This window comes from Myodes glareolus, chromosome X (genome assembly GCF_982192425.1).
Source record: "Myodes glareolus chromosome X, mMyoGla1.1, whole genome shotgun sequence".
Taxonomy (NCBI): Eukaryota; Metazoa; Chordata; class Mammalia; order Rodentia; family Cricetidae; genus Myodes; species Myodes glareolus.
In genome coordinates, this window is record NC_142053.1 from 128,982,819 (window position 1) to 129,005,174 (window position 22,356).

The window sequence follows — 22,356 nt, forward strand, 5'->3', positions numbered from 1 at the left end:
TGATCTGAATTTTTAAAGTGATTTTGAGATAAACAGACATAAAGATAACTATCTAAAAACCAGTTTTCTGTGACCTACAATCACTCTAGTTTGTACTTTGGAAGAATAAGCTATTAGCAAGTTAAGAGTTATTGGGCATAGACAAGTTACAGAGCTGGATATATGCTGCATGGAGGTGGTGCAGGCCATTAATCTCAGCACTTGGGAGACAGAGGTAGGTGGATCTCTGTGAGTGCAAGGCCAACCTGGCCTACAGAATAAGTTCCAAGACAGCCAGGGTTACATAGTGAAACCATGTCTCGAAAAACAAAAAACAATCAAACGAAAAAGAGCTGGATATACACAATGACATTCAAAGATTTATTTTGTGTGTTGTGGGTGTGGGTTGTGTATGTGTAACTGCAGAGCCTGTGGAGGACAGAAAATCAGATCTCCTGGACTTGGAATTACAGGGAGTTCTGAGCTACCAAGTGTGGGTGCTGGCAATCAAACAAGCGCCTCTGGAAGAGCAATAAGTGGGAGATACAGAGGCTCCTATTGGGTGTTAATGTCCTTGACCCTTGGATGTTCATTTGATTTCCAGAAAATCCATTGTGTTGCTATAAGAAAAACAAATTCATCTACCTCATTTCAAGCCCCCAGCTGCAGTATAATTAGAAATTAATCACTCTCTTTTTTCCCCCAAATATAAGACACTATCCTGCTTCCCTGTGATTGCACACACACACAAATTTAATAAAGAAGGTAGAGTAATTTCCTAGGACAGTTAATCTTGTTATTTAATAAAAATGAGGTCTACCTCATATTTTAAATTTGTTGTCTATAATGTGGCATAGGTTCTTGGGTTACATACATATTAAATTAAGGAAAATGATGACAAGATGCGATCCATGGTCCAGGTGGAACGGTTTTACTGAAAGCCTATATGAGCTTCTTCACTAATTAAATTTAAATAAACTGGCCTGGCTGGTGAGACAAAAAGTGACTCTTAAAGTGACAGTTTGTCTTTGATGTGTAGACTTCTGGGTTTTGTTTTGAAGCTTCTAGTTTTCAAGCTAGATGTAGAACTGTTACTATAAACACCCTGTCTCAGTACTTCAGCCGCTTGACTACTGGTTTTCGTGACTGCTCCCAATGACAATTGTTTGTACCATGTATTTTGATATTTAAAATACAATGTAAGGCATGAAATAGTCACATGGAAAATAATCGCAAGCTGGTTTTCTGATCTTTGTTTCTTTGATTTTTTTTTATTGAGGCAGCCCCTCACGACATAGCAGAGGACAGCCTCGAACTTCAGATTATCCTGCCTGTTTCCCGGGTTGAGATTAGAGGCATACCCATTGGGCCTGTAAATCCTAAACAGCTATGTTATGTAGTGATATTAAAGACAGAATTCATTGGAATAATAATTTACTATTTCATTTAGTTACTCTACCACGGCTCAAAGATCACCTATTTCATTCTGGATTCTTTGTTAGGTTCTAGAAGAAAAAAACCCTAGGTAACCCTGAGCTTGAAGAAATCTCTAAGGTCAGTAGAGAGGGGCAGTCAGGAGTCACAGGGAAAAGACAAAATGGCAAACTAGAAGCAAAAGACACTTCGCAGCGTCTCCAGTGTTCTGAGTCCAGCCAGCTAGATCCCGGGTGCTTCAGGATGTGCGTGCCTGACAGAGCTTACCGAAATTCAATATTAGCAAAGAGAGTTCCAGAGATTCTGGCTATCATAAAATAGGGTGAGAAAATGTGCAACACCGTGTTACAGGTGGCAATCGGATGACACAGAGGAGAGTAATAGAAAGCAGGAGGAGGGACGGAAAGAAATGGCATTTAATTGAAAAACAGCATGATCATAGGTGGTCTGGCAGCTACATAGTAGGCTAACTCTTGAAAACATTTATGTTTCTCAACATACAATCATAGTGCTGTATTTTTGTTTTGTTTTTATTTTTTGGTTTTTAAAAATTTTTTTGAGAGAGGGTTTTTCTGTTTAACGGTCCTAGCTGTTGTGGACCTAGCTCTTGTAGACCAGACTGGCTTCAAATTCACAGAGATCCGCCTGCCTCTGCCTCTTGAGTGCTGGGATTAAAGGTGTGCACCACCGCCAGTCAAGGCTGGAAGCTTAAGTGTCCAGGAGGTCAGAAGCTTAGCAGGAATATGTGATTGCACATAGGGACTGGGTTTTAAAAAGCCAAGGTCATGGGAGTTGGCATACGCCAAAACTGCCAGCTCTCTCCATTCGGGACGGTTTGTTTACCAGCCTTCAGCAGGTTTCATGGTGGGGATGGAGGAGCACAGATTGGCAGCAGCATTCAGCATCCGTTGGGCTCTGGGAGTACAATGATCTATCTACACTGCCCAGAGCAAACTCTAGATGAGAAAACTTTGCATTCCATGCTACTTTGTTTTCTGGTCCTAAATCTGGTCCTTTAGGTTTTAAGACCTAAATCACTCTAGTGGACCAATTTGCAGCTACACAAAAGGAACAAGGGATTAATAACCTTCATCCCTTCCTGTCTCCAAGAGATACATAACCCAAGAAAACAAAAGGTATCACAAATTGGCATAAGAAGTCAATACCCATGCTTGAGCACAAATACCTCAACAGAGACAATGTTTTTTTTTATTAAGGATTTTGTTGCATATGTTGTCTTCATCATATATTAATTATGACCTTTAATTTCCATTATTCTGATTTCTTGTTTCTGTGGTTTTGGAAAATACGTATGAACATTTTGACTGCATGTATCACCTGCATAAAGCGCTGGCAGAAAAGGGAGTTAGATCCTCTGGGACTGGAGTTACAGACAGAACTGTCATGTGGGTGCTAGGAGTCGAACCTGGGTTCTCCGCAAGAACAGCCAATGCTTTTAGCCATTAGCCACCGAGCCATCTCTCAGTCCCATTGTTTCAGTTTCAAAATCATGTATCTATCTATCTATCTATCTATCTATCTATCTATCTATCTATCTATCTATCTATCTATCCATCCATCCATCTATCCACCCACCCACCGACCCACCCACCCACCTATCTCTCTATATATTTGGTTTTTCGAGATAGGGTTTCTCTGTGTAACAGCCCTGGCTGTCCTGGAACTCACTCTGTAGACCAAGCTGTCCTTAGACTCACAGAGATCCACTTGCCTCCACCTCCTGAGTGCTGGAATTAAGGTGTGCACCACTGACTGGCTCAGTTTTTAATTTTAATTATTATAGTTTTGCTAATATTTTGCATTTGGTTCTGTCTTAATTTTTTCATTTTTATTTTATTATCTTTTAAAAGATTTTGGTTTGGGGCTAGATAGGTGTCTCAGTAATTAAGGGCACTGGCTGCTTTTGCAGAGCTGGATTCAGTTGTCAGCACCCATACGGCAGCTCACAGTTGCCTGTAATTCTTCTTCCAGAGGATCTAATGCCCTCCTCTGACCCCACCGGGACCCAGGCACACCCATGGCAAAGAGACATACATGCAAGGCAAAACAGCCATACAATAAAAGTAAATATATGAAATTTAAAAAAGTAAAAATAATTTTAAAAATTGCTTTACTCAACAATGACCAGCATGGCAAGCTATCTCTAATGGTGTGAGAGTAGCATGTATATTTTGGCAATAACTAGTAGCTGTGTGGTTGGACTACTCAATAGGAGCAAACTCATGTCTAGGACAGTAAGCATTACCAACTATTTGGAGCTAGTGAGGTGATAGATGTTAGTGGAGAACCCACTATTGTCACTTTACTAAGCCAGCATAATCCCTAATAGCATTCTAAATACTTATCTCTATACCCACAGGTAAGTATGTCTCTCAGTCCTCATCAAAGATGCTTCCTGATAACAGTGAGAAATCAGTACAGAAAACTACAAGCTGTTAAAAAAGTGCAAAGAACAACTGGTTGATTATGTGGTGCCTAGCTCCAGCTGATACATCCACAACACAACGGCTACACCTAAGACTTGGGGAACATTGAAAAGGAGAGGTGGAAAGCTTTTAAGACCCAGAAGAACGAGCAGTCTGCTGTGCAATTGTGTCTCCTAGAAATGTCAGAGAAGCTACACCCATTATACCACAACAATATGACTTCCAACAATGTGACAAGATTCAAGCAATGACAACACTAATAGACATGCTAATGTGGAAGGGGCAAATCCCAAGAGGCTCTATCCCTAGACAAAGAGCTCTACACAACTAATGGTAGCTGAGGGAGAGAATTATTCTTCCTAAGGGATCAGCCTTCTAATTGATTATCCAATACCAAGTCCTGAAATCATATACATGTAAGCAACATTAAGTGAACTCAGCGGGATATGCAGATACATGTAATGATGGTAATTAAAGAAAAAGAGACTATAATTTTGATAGGGAGTACAGGGGTGGGGGACTTGGGAAGGGTTGCAGGGAGAGGGTATGAAGAGATTGGAGGAAAGAAAGGGAGGGGGAAATTATGTTATTATTTCAATTAAAATAAAAATATTAAGAAGTTAAAACTAGGAGGACGCTGAGGCTGGGATATAAAATAAATAGATGAATAAAGAAAAATTGTGACTTATATTTTTGTACCCACTATTCCTGATGTTAGTCTTAGACTGGGGATGCCATGGTGCTTGATTTTTAATTTTTGCATCTTGTTCACTGTTATTTGTTGCTATTGTTGTTATTTGTTTTCTTATTTTTACACAGTAGCAGGGACTGAGGACAGCACCCCTAAGCATGTTGCATAGGCAATCTGCCAGTTCACCTTGTTCTGCACACAGCCCATTCCTGTTCAAACTTCAGTGAGTCCTTTAAATCAAAGAATTGGAAAGATTAAAAAAAAATAGCTGATCACCAAGCCCAAAATAAGCATGTCTAGTTTAAGCTAATCCTGTGTATCCCTATAGTAATTGCAAGCAGTTATTGAAAGTAGCATTTTTAAAAACTTTTATTCTATACACTGGAAAATATGGAAGAAATGAATAGACCTCTAGAGTACCAAAACTGAACCAAGAGATTATAAAATATGTACATAGATCAATTAAGTAATGAAATTCAAACAATAACACAAAGTGTCCAAACAAAGTTTAGTTTATATAGCTTCATCCTTGGATTCTACCTGACCTTTAAATTAAACAGCCACAATATTCTTTATAATGTCCAGTAAAATTAAGGAGAGGAAAACTTTCAAATTCACTGTATGGAGCAAAGATTACCCAGATACCAAAATCAGATAAGAACACTACAACAACAAAAATATAAACCAAAAGCCCTAATGAACATAGATGCAAAAATGCTCAAGAAAATACTTGCAAATTGAATTCCAGAACACAATAAAAAAAGGTCATACACTATGAGAAAGATGGTTTCATTCTAGGATGAAATGATAGATTAACATAAAAAGCAGTAAACGCAATATAGGACAGAAATAAAATCAAGGACAAACATAACGTTACTATGGCAGTAGATGAAGAAAAGTCATTGACAAAATTTTACACTATTTGGTATAAAATCCCAAAAGAATAAGAAGAGATTTGTACTCCAACATTGTAAAAGCTATATAGATGGGTTCATACCCCCAAAATATACTGAATGAGGGAGAAATAAAAGCCTTTTCTTTAAAACCAGGAAGAGATAAGATTGCTACTTTTACCACATTCGTTTAATGTATTGCTTTAGTCAGATCAATAAATCAATATAAAGAAATACAAAGGGAGTAATAGCAAAGTAGTAAATAAATTTTTCCTATTTTCTAATAATATCCTAAATAATAGCCTATGTTTAGAAACTCATTAAAAACTCCACCAAAAGATTTTTTTTACCTGACTAATTCAATAAGATAACAGGCATAGTTACTTTTCTATTGCTGTGAAAAAAAAACATGACTAAAGCAACTTGTAAAAGGAAGATTTATTATTCTGGGATTTACTGTGGAATAATCTCTTTGTACACTGTGAAGATGTGTCACTTGGATTGGTTTAATAAAAAGCTGAATGGCCGATAGCTAGGCAGGATTTTTGGGGCAGAGAGGGTGCTGAGAAAAAGAAGGGCAGAGACACGGAGGAAACAGGAAAGCACGAGGGACAGTACATAGATGAGGTAAACTTGCCTGGGGCAGCACATAGATTCATAGAAATTGGTTAGTTTAAGTTATAAGAGCTAGTTAGAAACATGCTTAAGCTATTGGCCAAGCTTTCATAATTAATAATAAGTCTCTGTGTCATGATGTGGGAGCTGGCTGATGGGACAGAGAAAGACTCGCTATAGGGATTACAGTTCCAGAGGGAAAAGAGTTCATTACCATCCTTGCCGGGAGCATGGCAGCACTGGAGCAGCAGCCGAGAGAGAGCTTGCATCTTGATCCACGAGTAAGATTCAGAGAGAGAGAGGAGGGGGAGAGGGAGAGAGAGAATGGCAAGAGTCTACAGAAAGCTTAAAGCCATCCCTCCCCCGCTCCGTGTTGCTTTGGTCACTTTTTTCTTTCCTCTCACAGCAATAAAAAAGTAACTAACACCTCCTAATCTTTCTCAACTAGCTCCACCAACTAGGGACCAAGTATTAAAACATAAACCTATGGGGGCCAGTCTCATTCAACCCACCGCACTAGGGCACAAAATTAACTTAATGTTGTACTTTTTAATATACTGATTAGAAAAACAATACAGTTCACAATATTTTCAAAAATAATAAACACTTTGATTTAAACGTAATCAAAGAGGTAAAACTCTTCTACAGTGAAAAGTATTTAAAAGATCAAAGAAAGAAATTCAGGAAGACACTGGGAGATGTATTTACTGCCAATACTTCTGGACCCCCAGGAAAAGAATAGTTAAAATGGTCATATTTCTAGAACTGATCTTTAGGTTTTACACAACCTTCAAGGTGGCATGTGTCTGTTATCCTAGCAATTGGAAGATGGAAGCCGGAGGATAATGAAACTGAGGTCAGCCTAAACAAAACAGCAAGTTTCTGACAGTTACAAACCGCAAAGCTAGGCTTCCAAAAAATCAAAGTGACACAAATAAAAGATCGAAAGATATTTTCATAGAACTAGAACAAAACATCCTCAGATTCAAATGGAAGCTCAAATAGTCCAATTAGGCAAAGAGCTCCTGATCCAGGAGCTGTCAGAATACCTGATTTCCAACTATGCTGTAGAACCACGGCAACAAAATGGCCATGTTACTACTATAGAAATGGATACAGAAACCAGTGGGAAAGAGCAGGACACCAGCTGACTGCCTCAACTTCCCCAGTCACTTTCTGCTGAATATTGTCAGTGCTCAATTTGATTATGTTGTCTCTGTTGCTATTTGCTCTTTTACTGAAAAGCCTCCGATGTGGTCACATTCTCCTATGTCCAGGGATCCTTCAGGTCAGGATCAGCCCTTAAAGGGCTTCCTCAGTTAGTTAGTTTCTCCGGGATGATTGGAAACTCCTAGTCTGGTAATGTTACTTTTATGCTGTTCTTTTGTTTAAACCATTCATTTGATGTTGTTTTCCTATCTGTCTGTCAAATCCCTTACTATTTATTCTTTTTTGTTGTGTTTTTTTAAAGTAATTTTATTAAATTATAAAAGTTTCCATTTACACCCCTCTTCCCAACACCCTCCCACTCCCCCCCCTCCCTCTCCTCCTCCCTCTTTGTCCCTAAGGGCAGTCAGGGTTTCCTGCCCTGTGGGAAGTTTAAGTTCCTCCCCCCTCCCTCCAGGTCCAGGAAGGTGAGTATCCAAACAGACTGGATCCCAAAAATCCAGTATATGCAGAGGAAACTAGTCCCAGTGTCATTGTCAATGGCTTCTCAGAAAGACTCCGGGCCAGCCACATTCAGAGAATCCGGCCACATTCAGAGAATCTGGTTGGATCACGTGCTCCTTCAGTCGCAGTACAACTGCCCTTGGTAAACTCTCATTAGATCCGTTCCCTTGTATCAGTGGGTGATAGCATCCCTCGCAGTCCTTCGTCATTTTCTTCGTCCTTCTGCTCCTCATTTGGACCTTGGGGGGCTCAGTCCGGTGCTCCAATGTGGGTCTCCGTCTGTATCGCCATCCATCGCCAGATGAAGGATCTATGGTGATAAGCAAAATATTCATCAGTATGGTTATGGGCCAAGGCCGGTTCAGGCACCCTCTCCTCTGTCCAGAGAACAATCTGGGGATCTCTCCTTGGACCTGGGATCCCATATATAATCAAGGTAAGCCAGACCCAAAAAGAGGAACACGGTATGTATTCACTCATAAGTGGTTTCTAACCATAATTAATGGTCTTTGAGCCTATTATTCGTGATCCTAGAGAAACTAAATAAGAAGACGAACCTGATGAAGATTATTTAGCTATCCGCCAGGAGGTAGGAAATAGTCAAGAGTCCCAGGTAACCTTGGGTGCATGGGGGTGGGTGGGAGGGGTGTTGGAAGGGGAGAGGATTAGAGAGAAGGGAGTAGGGGAGGAATGGAGAAAGCTCGGTTGACCGGGATGGGGGGAAGGGAGGAAGGATGAATATGGGAGCAGAGAAGAATATATTTCAACTAAGGGAGTCATTTTAGGGTTTACAGGAAACTTGTTGTTTTGTTTTTTGAGACAGGGTTTCTCTGTAGCTTTGAAGCCTGTCCTGGAACATACTCTGTAGACCAGGCTGACCTTGAACTCACAGAGATCCGCCTACCTCTGCCTCCCGAGTGTTGGGCATAAAGGTGTATGCCACAATTGCCCAGCTATTTATTCTTTTACTTTGACTTGTATACTTCATGTAACTCGTTCATTCATAACTAAATACAATAGGTCATTCTCCAGATTGTCCAAAACAAATTAAATGGTTCATCCTAGATTAGCCAACAAAATTTGGTACGTGAAGGATTTTGATTCAATTCTGGAATTCTACACTTAACAGGTGCAATATTTGCCTTATGACAGACCTGGCACTTAAATGATTAAGCCTAGCAGGGACATACAATCAAGTAAAGAATATGAAAATATGGTAAGTGGCTTCTTAAGATTCCCATTCCCCACTCACTCAGGTGAACACTAGTGTAGATTCTATGAGAAGTTAATCATAAGCCATTTATCATCTGATTAGGTTAGTCTGCATGAGAGGAGAGGGGAAGGGAGTGGGTGGAAAGGGGAGAAGACAGAAGGGGAGAGAGAAGAGGGGACAAAAAGTTTGGTTTGCTTTGGTTGGCAATGGATATATAAGAGCCAGTGACTGCACAAAACCTCTCTACCAACTTCCAGCAAGTATATGGTGACTATACGGAATGAATATCAAAGAGAATTCTTCAGAGCCTATACATAAAAGTGTGGTCCCGATCCATAATTCAGCACCTTAACTTTGGACTGTGGGAGCCAGAGTAGAGAAAGGAGCTCTTGAAACCTGGAAAACATGTTTTTCAAAGGTGTTGCAAGTGTGGAAATGCTTGTTTGTTTGTTTGTTTCGTTTCCCACTCTGAGTACTGCTCAATTTCATCCCTTCAAATGGTTCTTTCTTTGCCAATTTGTTTCTGCTTCATGAAATACTACTGATTTTATGTTGACTTGGTACCAGCAGCTTTCCTCAGAAAAAAATTGTGCTTTATCAAGAATCTCTCAATTTAAACAAAGAATCCTATGGAGTCTTCAGATTTCTGTAGATATAGAAACATATCATCTGCAAACAGTAGTTTGATTTCCTCCCTTCATGCTTGCATTTTGCATCTTTCTTTTTCCTGTGCAGTATCTCTGTCTAAGACTTCTACTAGTGTATTAAAAACACAGGGTGAGAGTAGACATCTTTTTCTTTCTCCAAGTCTTAGATGAAAGGATTTCATCTTTCCCCCACATTTGGTCCAAAGCTGTGTGTCATATGTAGCTTTGATTGCATTGGCAAGGATGCAGAGTAAACAAACTCTTAACAATTGCTGGCATGAGTGTAAATGGATAGGTCCTCCTCCCCCCGAAAACTACACATACAATATGATACAGCATTTCTGAATGTAATATGCAAGTGAAATAATGCCATCATATCAGAAAGTACATGTAATAAATGTTATATGTGTACATAGAGGCACACAAAGAAATATTATTCAACCATAAAATAACATCATTTTCTCCATTTCAGCCAAATGGATGAACCCAGAGGGCATATGGTAATTAAAGAGATCAGGGAAAGACAAATTGTGCACGTTCTTCTTTATATGTGAATGTTAAAGAAAAAGTCAATCTAAATGTAGAATTAGTGATTACTATAGCCTGGCATGAATGTGGAAGTAGAGGTGGAGGTCACATAACAGGTACAGTTGGACAGAAGTAATAAGTTCTAGTTTTCTATGGCACTGTGAAATATCTACTAATTCACAATAATTTAGTACATATTTTGTAAATGGCTAGAAGAGAAGGTCTTGGATCATCCACACACAAAATGATGATAGTGAAATGAAATTACTAATTATTCTGGTTCAAACAGTACATGTATAATTATACACTCTAAGCATTATTTAATTTGTACTGTACCCTATATTTTATAACCAAAATATCAATAAATAAAATTAGAATGTGGGCTCTGTGCCAGATTCTCTGACTTTGCATGGCTCTGCTATTTACTAGCTATGACATAAAACCGGGCCTCTGTGTTCTAGTTTCTTCAGTTCCAAAATATTAATAATGGTGTCTTTCACTTAGAGTTCGCCTGAGGTTTAAATGAGATAATTTGTGTTAGAGAGATTAGAAAAATAACATAATAAACATTCAACACATTATCTTGAGAATTTTTGAGAAAATCTAGAAACTCATTTAAATTAAAATTTTGTTGACAAATGCCTTTTAGAAACCAAATCATGTAGGTCTGAATAATTGCCAAATATGCCCCTTTTAGGTGCATTTTTGCATAGGCAGACCAGTAGCCATTTTGCATTTAATCTAGTTTCCTAAGTTCTTAGGAGACTGTTGAGATGCCTATTTGGACACTATCTTATTTCTTCTAAGCTGTACCACATTCTCGTTCTGTAATGGGACCCTCCCCCCCACACACACACTTTGCATTTTCATCTCCAATAGTCACTGCTTCAAGCATCCATCCATCCACCGGTGTGCCCATTGTGGAAGTGCCACTTATTTGTTCCCCTCTTCCTGTCTGTGAGCCCTTAGAATCTTGCCAATGTATCTCAACAGAGAATCCTATTCCCTGCTCGTCAGTACGACATGGGGCATATAAAATAACATGGCATGTCACACTGATTTTAAAATTATGGATATTAGTTTGAGGAAATGTAAAGTCAAGTTTTAAGCAAAAAACTATATGAATTCAATTCTTTTAAATCATAGTAAAGATGCACACAGAGAGTCCATATACCAAATACTATGCTTTGAAAAGTGTTTAGAGCTAGTGCGAAGACAACATTGAACATAATATTTCAAGATAAATATTATGAACTTCAGATCAACTGAGATTTAACTGACTTCAAAGCTTGATTTTCTTTGCTGGGTTCTGCTGCTACTTGACTATTTGTATTTGAATCATCCTGCTATTTTGGTGAACATAGAAGATACAGACAAAAGGAGTTACCAGTGAGGATTTTAGGCAAAAACTTTAAAGGCATTCCTTTTGAGAAAATATGTTACTACTGCACACGACGGGCATGAACCTTGCACACAAAAAGCTGAGCAAAGGAAGGCAGGCACTAAGCAATACATACCAGTAGATTGCATTTATGTAAAATTCAAAACAGACACAACCTAATCTACTCTGTTAGAAATTAGTATGGGTTTATCTTAGGAGAAGGTCCTAACTAGAATGGAGAATAATATTTGATACTAAGGAGCTGATAATAAATAATAATAGTAGGTGGGCGGTGGTGGTGCACACCTTTAATCTCAGCACTTGGGAGGCAGAGACAGGCAGATCTTTGTGAGTTCAAGGCCAGCCTGGAGCTAGTTCCAAGACAGACTCCAAAGCTACAGAGAAACCCTATCTCGTAAAACCAATAATAATAATAATAATAATAATAATAATAATAATAATAATAATAGTTTTGTTTTCTGACCCTGGTGTTGATTGCACAAATGTGTTTATTGCATTCTACATACATGATGTTTGGCAGTTTCTTTGTTCCTCTTTCTGTTTGAGACAAGAGTTTCCTGTGTAGTTTTGGCTGTCCTGGAACTCACTGTGTAGATCAGACTGGCCTCAAACTCAGAGATCTGCCTGCCTCTGCCTCCTGAGTGCTAGGATTAAAGGCATAAACCACCACCACCCAGTGCTTTTTTTTGGCAGTTTCTAAGATGTAATTGTCATATCTCAACAAATCTAAAGTTATGCCTATCAAATTAGTTACATGGACAGTATTAACTTATATCTTATTTATGCCAGAGCTTTTAGTATTGGATGATTGTATAGTGAATATCATAAGGAATTGGCGATCAATTATTGTAATTGTCTACTAATTCTATTCCAAGTTCCTAGGTCACTCTGCTTCTCACTGTATATATCTTTGGGTAAGTAACTTAACAGCTATGTACCTTGTTTATCTCATTTATCAAGCAAAGAGAATGAGCAAATGCTAGCACATACTTGTGAGAATGTAATGAATTGATTCCTGCCCCTCACCTAATGGTCACCCAGGCATCATAATTATCACTGTAATTATTATCATAACTGTCTTGCTCCATTGAACACTTTCATTTACCAGACACGGTGTCAGATTCTCTATATCTTCTAGAAAGTTATGTGTATTGCTTCCAAAATTTGAAACATAGCTACAGAAAAAAATTAAGATTTTGAGTCTACAAAATGTTGTCTGCACAACTGTTACCCATCTAAACTTGTTGGAAGAAAGTATAATGTTAATTCTTCAAAGTATGCATTGATATTCACAAATTTTTAACTCTAGGCAAAATTTCTGTTTGCTGAAGTACTCTGACATACAACTTCCATTCTTGCCAGCATCCTATCATTTATTGTCTTCATTTTTTATTCAGATTTATATAACTGAAATTTCCCAAGAAAAATTTGATTTTCTCTTTGTTTAGATGAATAGCTAAATGCCTAAATTAGCCTTTGTTGTCTTTCTCCCCTATCATGGTTGCTTCATTTGATGAGACATTGTAGAGAACAGAGGGATGTAACGGCCAGTTTAGACAATATGGCAATGTTATAGATAGCCAACATGAGTCAATATGGCGGTTCCTGAACACGGGAGGGGTATGAATTGGCACAAAATGGTTGATATCTGATGCTCCCAAAAGTAAACAGTGATGCAGCCTTTTACATTGCCGACAAAATGCCACTTAGTTTGGGTTTTGTATAAATGTGACCTTGAGGCCAGAGGCCTTTAGTCTTTAACCTTTGAGTTCACAAGCCTACCTGTGTGTGTGTGTGTGTGTGTGTGTGTGTGTGTGTGTGTGTGCGTGCACGTGCAAATACTTATGTACAGGCTGTGTGTGCCCACCTGTAGCTGGGTGCCTGTCAGCATCTGCTTATCTTGCTGTGTGGTGGCTCTCACCTGGAATAAAGTATATTGAATTTGCCAGCAGGTCTGCAGCTCTGCATGTCTTCTTTAATCTCCCAGGCTCTAGACCTTAGACCCTTCAGATGTATTATTCTGAAAACAGACTTAGCTTACCTTATAAACATAAAAAATACTCATTTTATATTTTCTATTATTTTATGTTGATAAGAACCAATAAGAAACTTATAAAAAATCCAACAAACAAAAATTGATTTGTTGTTTTGCCTAATAACCCCATAGGATGTTCCCCTAATCTGGAGGCAGCTACAAAATTTTATGACCTTTTTGTGTTAAACCTGGTTTCTTAGAACGACATGTGTATCCTCTTCTTTTAGATCCTGAAAGGTATCTGTACCCATCATGCCCATGTTGTGGATGTAGAAACCCACTTACAGCACTGCCATTAAAATAGTCTTTGTCACATCTTCCACTTCATGCCATTGGCATTCACTCCTTCCTCTATATTGCCTGTGTCATTATCTGATATACTTATCTCAACTAGTGTATCATGGTTGCATTTCTTCCCTAAAGCTTGCCTTTTTAATCTTTTCTCTTTAGTCCTTTATAGTTTTCTCCCAACAAGCAGGGTTTATCTCCTCTCCCATTTTGTTTCAAATCTCTGTTCAGATTTTTGCTCTTTAATTTCGTGCAAATATTCTGAAATATTATAATTTAGCTTTTTGCCTACATGTGTTGAGTGTACATCTGCTACTGTGTATTCCATTTGGCCTTACAACCTGATGAGCTTCTCCTGAAACAATGTGCTATTAATTTATTAACTTCCACTAGGAAAACAACTGTATCCTTTACTTCATTCATGCTGTTCTTCCCAAGCATCCATGAAAGTAAAAGACTATTGTTTGATAAAATTATTCAGCCATTTATTAATGATAACTTTATGTGGACATGCTAAGAAAATATAAGTGATATTCTTGATTAATTTCTGCCATATTGAAGAGATTTCATTCATTTGTCTTTAATTGAAAAGAAATTGTTTTTATACAATATATTCTGATCACAGTTTCCTCTCCTATCTTCTCCTAGACCCTCTCACCTCCTCACCCATCCAACTTTCTGCCTGCTTCTCTAGCTCATTAGGATATCTTTTATTTGCTTTTTTTTTAAAAAAAATTCTGCCTTTTTGCCTATTTGTTTTCTAAAGTAAGAGACTATTATAAGACTCCCTTTCACTGAACCCTACATCAGTGCAATGAAAATTATTTTAATTTCTTCTGAGAATTACATTGTAGGACAAGTAGATCATTAACCAATACATAGATGCAAACTCTTTGGAAGAGGCAGAATGACCAGCAGGCCCCAGAGCCATAAATATACTGTGATCTTATTGTGCTACCATCCTGAGAAGGAGTGAACCACAAAATAATGAAAATTAGCTGCCTGAAGTTGACATTGGCAGGAGTCTAGTGAAATAACAAATCTTACCTATTCACCTATAAGTGAAACCATCTTTGCTAGAAGATCCAGCACTAGAATAGATTTATGCCATTAAATTTGGTTGCGAATCATGGTTTACTCAGCAACCATCCCACTAAACCCATCAAACATCCTTCATTTTGCATTAGTCTTCTCTGAGTAATGATGTGTTGGAGTCAGAGTATAAGTTTAACAGGCAATCAATTAGCTGTCATTTTCTCATTTAATTTTCATTCAGCTTTCCTTTGCTTTTTTTCAGGGGGAATGTTCACTGAATGCATAGAGATGAGCACCTGCAGTACGTGTCACAATGCTATTTCTCATTGAAAATTCCTAAGCTGCTCTTCTTTCATCTGCATCTTCATCTGTTTGAAGAACCCTGTGGGATGGCATGATGGACACTCGAAGCTGTAAAGTAGGGGACTACAGTCTGCATGTAAGACAACCCTTGAATCTTCAAATATCTTTTTTGGTGGCTCCCCAAAAAGGATTCATAAACTACATACATTTTAATGAATGTTTAAGTTGACACCTAAAGTTTGTCACATATTTTTTAATTGGAAAAATTATAATTAAATTTCAAGGTTGTTTGTGGGATAGTATGAATCCAAATATTTTGAAATAAAAAGTTTTACATCATTCACAGACATACACTCATGTAAACATACATCAGGCTTTTAGTACTGCAGCAATTTGAGATGCATACCCATCATCTTTAAAATAGAGTACTAGAGTTCTCTTGAAAAGTTGGAAATTTTAGATTGTTCCTTTTGTAACTAATTTATCTTTTCTACCTCCAGGATTTTTGTCCTAATTTTATCTAGTTTTTATTTTGCTGTTTTATCAACCAATCTACTTTTCTTTCTCTACTGCAGCAATTATGGCTATTAAAATTAATTTTAAGGACTAAAATGCTCTGTATTAGCATTATGATTATTGGAAGTGTACAAACAGCCAAAAGAATAAGGTTATTACCATCTTTGAAAACTATTAAAGATAAAAATAAGTTTAATTAGAAATTCACTTATAGGCCATTTTCCTAATAGTATATCCTAACATTAATTTTACATATTGCTAGCAGTATTTTCATTTCTCTTTCTTTTTTTCTTTCTTTTTTTCTTTTTTTCTTTTTTTAGTTTTTTTAGACAGGGTTTCTCTGTGTAGCTTTGGCGTCTGTCCTGGAACTCATCCAGGCTGGCCTCAAACTCACAGAGATCTGCCTGCCTTTTCTTAGTGAGTGCTGGGATTAAAGGTGTGCGCCACCAACACCCAGCTTTATTTCTTATTTTTTATGAGTATAAGGTATGGAATCTGTTACTAAATAGTAATATAAATACATAGTTGTAACAATATCCTTTCTTTGTTTTCTTTCCAAATAATATGCTAAAACCAATATGATCTATCTTTATAAATTATTTTGATGATTTTATCAGTTAACAACTCAATTTGGTCCTTTTTCAATTTCGTCCATGGCAAATAACTGGAAATCATAGCTCTGCAAAATAATTTATTATGTTGTTATTAGAGTCATTCTGTTTTTCAATATGCACACTAATATATCTCTCAAAAACTTTCCTTGTTTCCCCTGGGATTTTTACACAAGGAGGCAATGGGTAATGAACTATAGTAAATTGTGAATGTGCAACAGAAGCATGTCTTTATTTTGTAAAGTGGGGAAAGGTTAATTGCAAAAGAAGATGGCTTGACTTCAGGCACATATTCTAGCAGTTCAATTTTAGGAAAGAAGATATATGAAAGTAGTATCTAAAAATGTTTGCTTTTAAACTGTCTGTGTCCTCCTGCTTTTGAAAAGACTGTGTATGTACTGTTTACATGTCTACTGACTCAACTTGCTTTTTACCATCAGTGTGAGAGTTTGAATTTTCTTAATTCTAATATGTCTATTTTAGCTCCTTACCATCTATGAACTACAAGATTTTTATAATCACTGCATTTTCTTTAGGTTTGTACCTGAATGTTTTCACTCTCTGATGAGTCTTTGGATGGCAAGCTGGAGGCATCAAATGATGTAAAAAGCAGCGCCTGTCCCCTTTGATGTTATCTGAAACGGAAATGAAGAGGTCTTTGTTAAAAGCAACTGTGTTTTACTTTATTTCCTCAGTTGCCTTTGGTGCTCCCCAAGTCCTTTCCTTTGATGGCTTTCCCCACTGGTCTGGATGGTCCTCAGCATCCATAAGCAGTGCACTCTGAGACCAGCTCCTACTGCTGCCTGGTGTGTTTCTGCTGATAGTTTCTTTGCAACTTGGATTGAGGCTTCACATACAACAATTTCTATAGTGATGCATTCCCATTTGACTAGAATATAGCAAATTTCATGTTTTGAATGAAAACAGACTTTATAAGACTATTGTAGAAATTCAATACTTGGTGCTATGGGTCAAATACAGGATGTTGTGCTTGCCAGGTAAGTGCTGTGCCACCGGGTTATGGCACCAGCCTAGGAGTATTTTAATCACTACAGAATTTCCTACAGGCACTGCTCTATTCTTACAAATATCATACTTGGATAACCACTAAAATGGTAGGATTATCTTGTCTGGTTATTTCTACTTTGTCTTCTTTGTGGATTTGAATCAGACTGAAAAAACCAGTTGTTCTACTCATTTCTACCTTACCACAAAATGCTTCTCTTTTTCATACCTAGCCCTCCACATTTTTTTTTAAATTTTAACGTTTTATTCTGAGCATTTCCCCTTTTCTCATTTCTATTTCAACCTCCCATTGACTTTGTAAATTTTGAGAAAACTTAATTCTAAATTCTTTTGAAATGAATTCCAGTTTATTGAATTGTTTGTAACACAAAATCCCATTCTACACAACACAATGAGACAGACATTCACTTTTATCTTGTATTTTTTCAAGTTTCAGTTTTCTTAAAAATAGTATAATTCTTATGAGAAAAACCATGGATATATAGTTTGAAGGAAAAAATAGCCTTTATCATGACCATCTTCGCTAAGAGCTAGTACGTGCTCCTCACTGACTTAATTATATTCCCCTTAAAGTGAATACTCCACCCTTCCAAGAAAGCAGACTAGTTAACTTCTTGATCTTATGCAATTTACTCCAGAGCCTTGTGGCTTTAGGGTTCCAAGAGATGGCGTGAAAGAATGAAAACAGAAGCCCCTAGTAAAAGCATCAAACGTTCAAAATCTTAGAGGCCCAACCAGATAAGAAAATCAGTGAAGCAGACATGGTAGGCATTAGCAAATCAGAAGTCACACCTTATCTAAAGAATGTAGCCACTATTCACCTCCAGGCAAATTATGGCATGGTATGAACCCAATGTAACCAGATCATCTAGTTTTGAAACTGAATCATAAATCTTTGTTTGGGAAATTTGCCAAGTTTTAGGTGTTGGCAGGCCAAAGCCAGCCCATGAGTTGCCACTTCATAACTTATATTTCAGAGATTAAAGTGGATATGCAGCACTAGCATTTCTGGGCATTCAGGAAAGACTGACATGCACATTATTTATTTATATGTAAACTAAATGAACAAAGCAAAAATTATTAGAAGATTGCAGGGAGCATGAAGGTAGAAAATATAACCCCAGAGTAGACTATGTGCTAAATAGATTGTATATTTGTTCCTTTGTATCATTTGATTTTTTTCCTAGATTTAATTTTGTAATTTATTTTTTTACCAGGAGTCAATTTATTTCATTTGCCTTATTTTCCCAGAGGGATATATATCAGAATAATTACTCTCTCTGTGTTTCTCTGTTTCTGTCTGTCTCTCTCTGTGTCTGTCTCTCCCATGAACTAATACAGCTCTTTAGAGCATACATCTTGGTTCCATCGTAGCTGCTAAAAATCTTGTCCTAGAGAGAAATGAGTGAACTGTTTTAAGGTCACATGGTCATCAATGACTATGGTGGAGTTTGAGTCCCAGTCTCATTGACTCAAATCTTGCCCTTCTTACCTAACTCTTTCTTTAGTTCTGACGGGATTGCTTTATGATTGTTAATAATTGTTGTTATTATTATTATTTTCTGATTATGGATGCATAGGAGTGAGGAATAATCAGAATTTCCTTTGGGTTCTGTAGATCCACTCTGGGAAGACAACACAGTTTATTAATTCAGGACTTACTTCTTTAGGATAAATCCATAAAAGTAGAAGTGCTCAGTAAAAATTGTCTGAGTTCCTTCAATATGGATTAGCAAATTGGTCTTCATAAGTTAGGCCTACTGAGTCACTTCATTCCCAGAGGAATATGAAGTTCTCCTTTCTCTTCATAGCTACTAACAGTGCCTCGGATAACGCTTCTGAGAAGGCTTAGGCATTCTGTATGATTGTCTTGAAAATCTTTATTTATTGATTTTTGTGGTGCTCCACACAGAACCTGGGGCCTTGTGAATGCAGCAGCAGCTTTACCTCCTTTCTAGTTCCCAGATGAAATGTTCAGTTGTTTTCATATTTAAACAAGATAAAGTAGCTTTCTAGTATTTCACAAAAAGGAAATTGTGTCAGAGAGAGAAAAGGAGGGAAAGAGTGAAGGATGGAGGCAGAGAAATAATTCCCTTTTATCTACTTGGTTTCTTTTCCCCTTTTTTGTATTTAATTAACGTTTGTTTTTGTTTGCATTTTACATTTTAGCCTCAGTTTCCCCTCCCTCCCCTTCTTCTGCCTCCCCCCCATCCCAACCCCATCCACTCTTTAGAGGGGTAAGATCTCCCTTGGGGAGTCAAGGAAGTCTAGGATATCAAGTTGAAGCAGGACCAAGCCCCTCCCCCTGTATCAGGGTTGAGCTAGGTATCCCACCAACAGGGAATGGGCTCCAAAAAGCCAGTTCATGCATCCTGGATAAGTCCTAGTCCCACTGCTAGGGGCTCCCAACAGATCAAGCCTCATAACCATCACCCCCATTCGGAGGGCCTAGTTCGGTCCCATGCAGGTTCCCTGGTTGGTTTCTTTTTTAAAGGGCTTAGATTTAATGGACAAGCATTGATGTTCTTGTTTGTTGATTCTTTGCTGTTGTCACTTTATAGCTGGCACCTCACTTACCTCCTTTCTGTTTTCTCTGTTGTCCTCTTTATTTGAACGTCTAATACACTAATTGTTGCTATTAATTGGTATTTAAAGTCTTTAAGTGTATAAATTTGACTCTGAGTTTATTCACATAATACTCCATAAATCAAATATTATTAATTGTGAATGTGCTAAACATGCAGATTCTTGCTCACCTTCAGTTAATTTGGGGTGGGGCCTAGGAATCTCTATTGTTAACAAGTCCCTAAAGCTATACATAGAGTAATCTTATGGTAATTATTGAGATACATATATTTATTATAATTATGCTTATAATTCACTCTAATACAAATAGTCACGTGTGCTGCAACAAAGGTGTTCAGTTTTCTTTAATTTTAAGTGGTTTTTCTTCCTCATTTTTGTTAATAGTACTACCTTTAAGAGTAATTAAAGATGACTAGTTATATGTTATTAAATTTCCCTTTATTTTCAGAAAAGTTAACCACATTCTAACAACTATGAATTGCTGCTATCTAGAATCAGCCATTGCTGAGTTTATCATGTTTGCTTCCATCTTAGAGACAAAGCACATTTTTACAGCTTTAACCCCAATTCCGTTTAGTCATTGTCAGGAATCCTGTGCCATTTCCTCTTCCTTGTGGCTACAAGTTTACAAGGACTGCCTCTTGCATATTTTCTGTATTTTTAGGTTGACTGCCTCTTTTTTTTTTCTTTGCAGTACTAGGAATTCAACCCAGGGTTTTTTTCACACATGATAGGTTTGTGCTCCATCAGTGAGCTACAAGCCATCCCCTCTAGCCTATTTCTATATACATATGAACATGTGTCTAAAATCATAGAATGATATTTGATGTGTGCCAATTATTAATATAAATATATATAAAATATGAATTGATACAAATATAATTATATTTAAAGCAAGTTCTCTTTACATTGTGTATTATATAAATATTAAACCTAGTATATACAATCACATTTTTATTCAAGTACATAATGAGCCTGTATTTTGTTTTATACCGAGATTTACAGAGGTATTTGTGACTTAGTGATGTTAAAATGCTCTTAAATTATCTCTAGGTTTTTGTACGGGAAAATGATTTTCTGTGGTCAAAGCATGAGAAATAAATAAATGATTTTGAAATGATTTATTATTCAAGTTTTCTTTATCTGTAGTACTCTGTTTTTATTTCCTTTACTTAATCAATGAACTAGATAAATGCTAATTTTGCCACTACTATTGTGTGTCTGTCAAAATTTACCTAAACTCTTGTCTAAAAATATATTTATTGTTTTTAAAATTATAAATGCAGCATATCCATCAAATTCAAAATTTGATCCATCTTATCAAAATAAAAGATAAGAATTATTCACAATTTCAGCTCTTACTGATTATTACCTTTATCATCCTGGAGTATAGCCTTTCACATTTCTTTTCCACACATACAATCTACTAGCTTTCTGATCAATATCTACATGCCTGTATTGTTTCCATTTGTTTAGGAAAATATAAATTCATAGTAAATATCATCTATTGTTTCCTCATAACGACACTTCATTTTAACGTATACTTTTAGAGACACTTAATATTATATGAATTAGCCACCATCTTTTAGACAGAGGGATTATTTTATTGTATGGCACTATCATAGTATGTTTGAGTAATCCTATGTTACACACACGTTTAAAATACCCAAACGCTATGTTTTTAAATGCTACGCTGTTAATATACATCATACATATGCTTTTTTGCATCGGTTATTAGGTATTTCTAAACAAAGGTGCAAATATTTAAAATGTCCATTTGTATTTTCAAACTGCCGTATTACAATTCATACTACAACTAGCATGAGAGTGCATTTTCTCGGCTCCCGGTCAACAAGGTTTAACATTCTCTTTCATCTCTGCCAATGCGATAAACTCGAAGTAAAATCTCATTTTTACTAGAATCCCTTTGATTAGCAGTGAGCTTAATCATATTTTAGAAGCCTGTTGGCCGTTTTTCGTCTCTTTTGTAAAATGCTCGCTCCCGCCATGCCTTCCCTTCCCCCACCCGGGTGTTCGTTTTCCCTTTTTGCTTTGTCAGAGTTCTTTACTATTCATTTTTCGTCCTTTGCTTGGGGATCGGTTCAATTCAGGCTTTCATCCTTTCACTGCCTCCCAGATTGAGAATCCACATTCTCCATTGGTCTTTCAGTGGCTGCTAAAGAAGCTGCCTCCCTTTTCCTCCTCCCGGCCTCCTCCCTTCCCCCTCGCCTCGCCTCGCCTCGGTCCCCAGGCTTTCTCTTCCAGCCTCCTTCCTTTTCCTTCTCTTCCCCCTCTCTTTGTTTATTTCTCTCTCCCTCTCTTTCCCCCCCCTCTCCCGCCCCCCTCTGCAGGGCAGGAGTTTCGAGCGACTGTCGCTGGGCTGGCGCCGCGTCAGCAGGGGGCGGGGCCGGTCGGGGGCGGGGCGGGGCGGGAGCG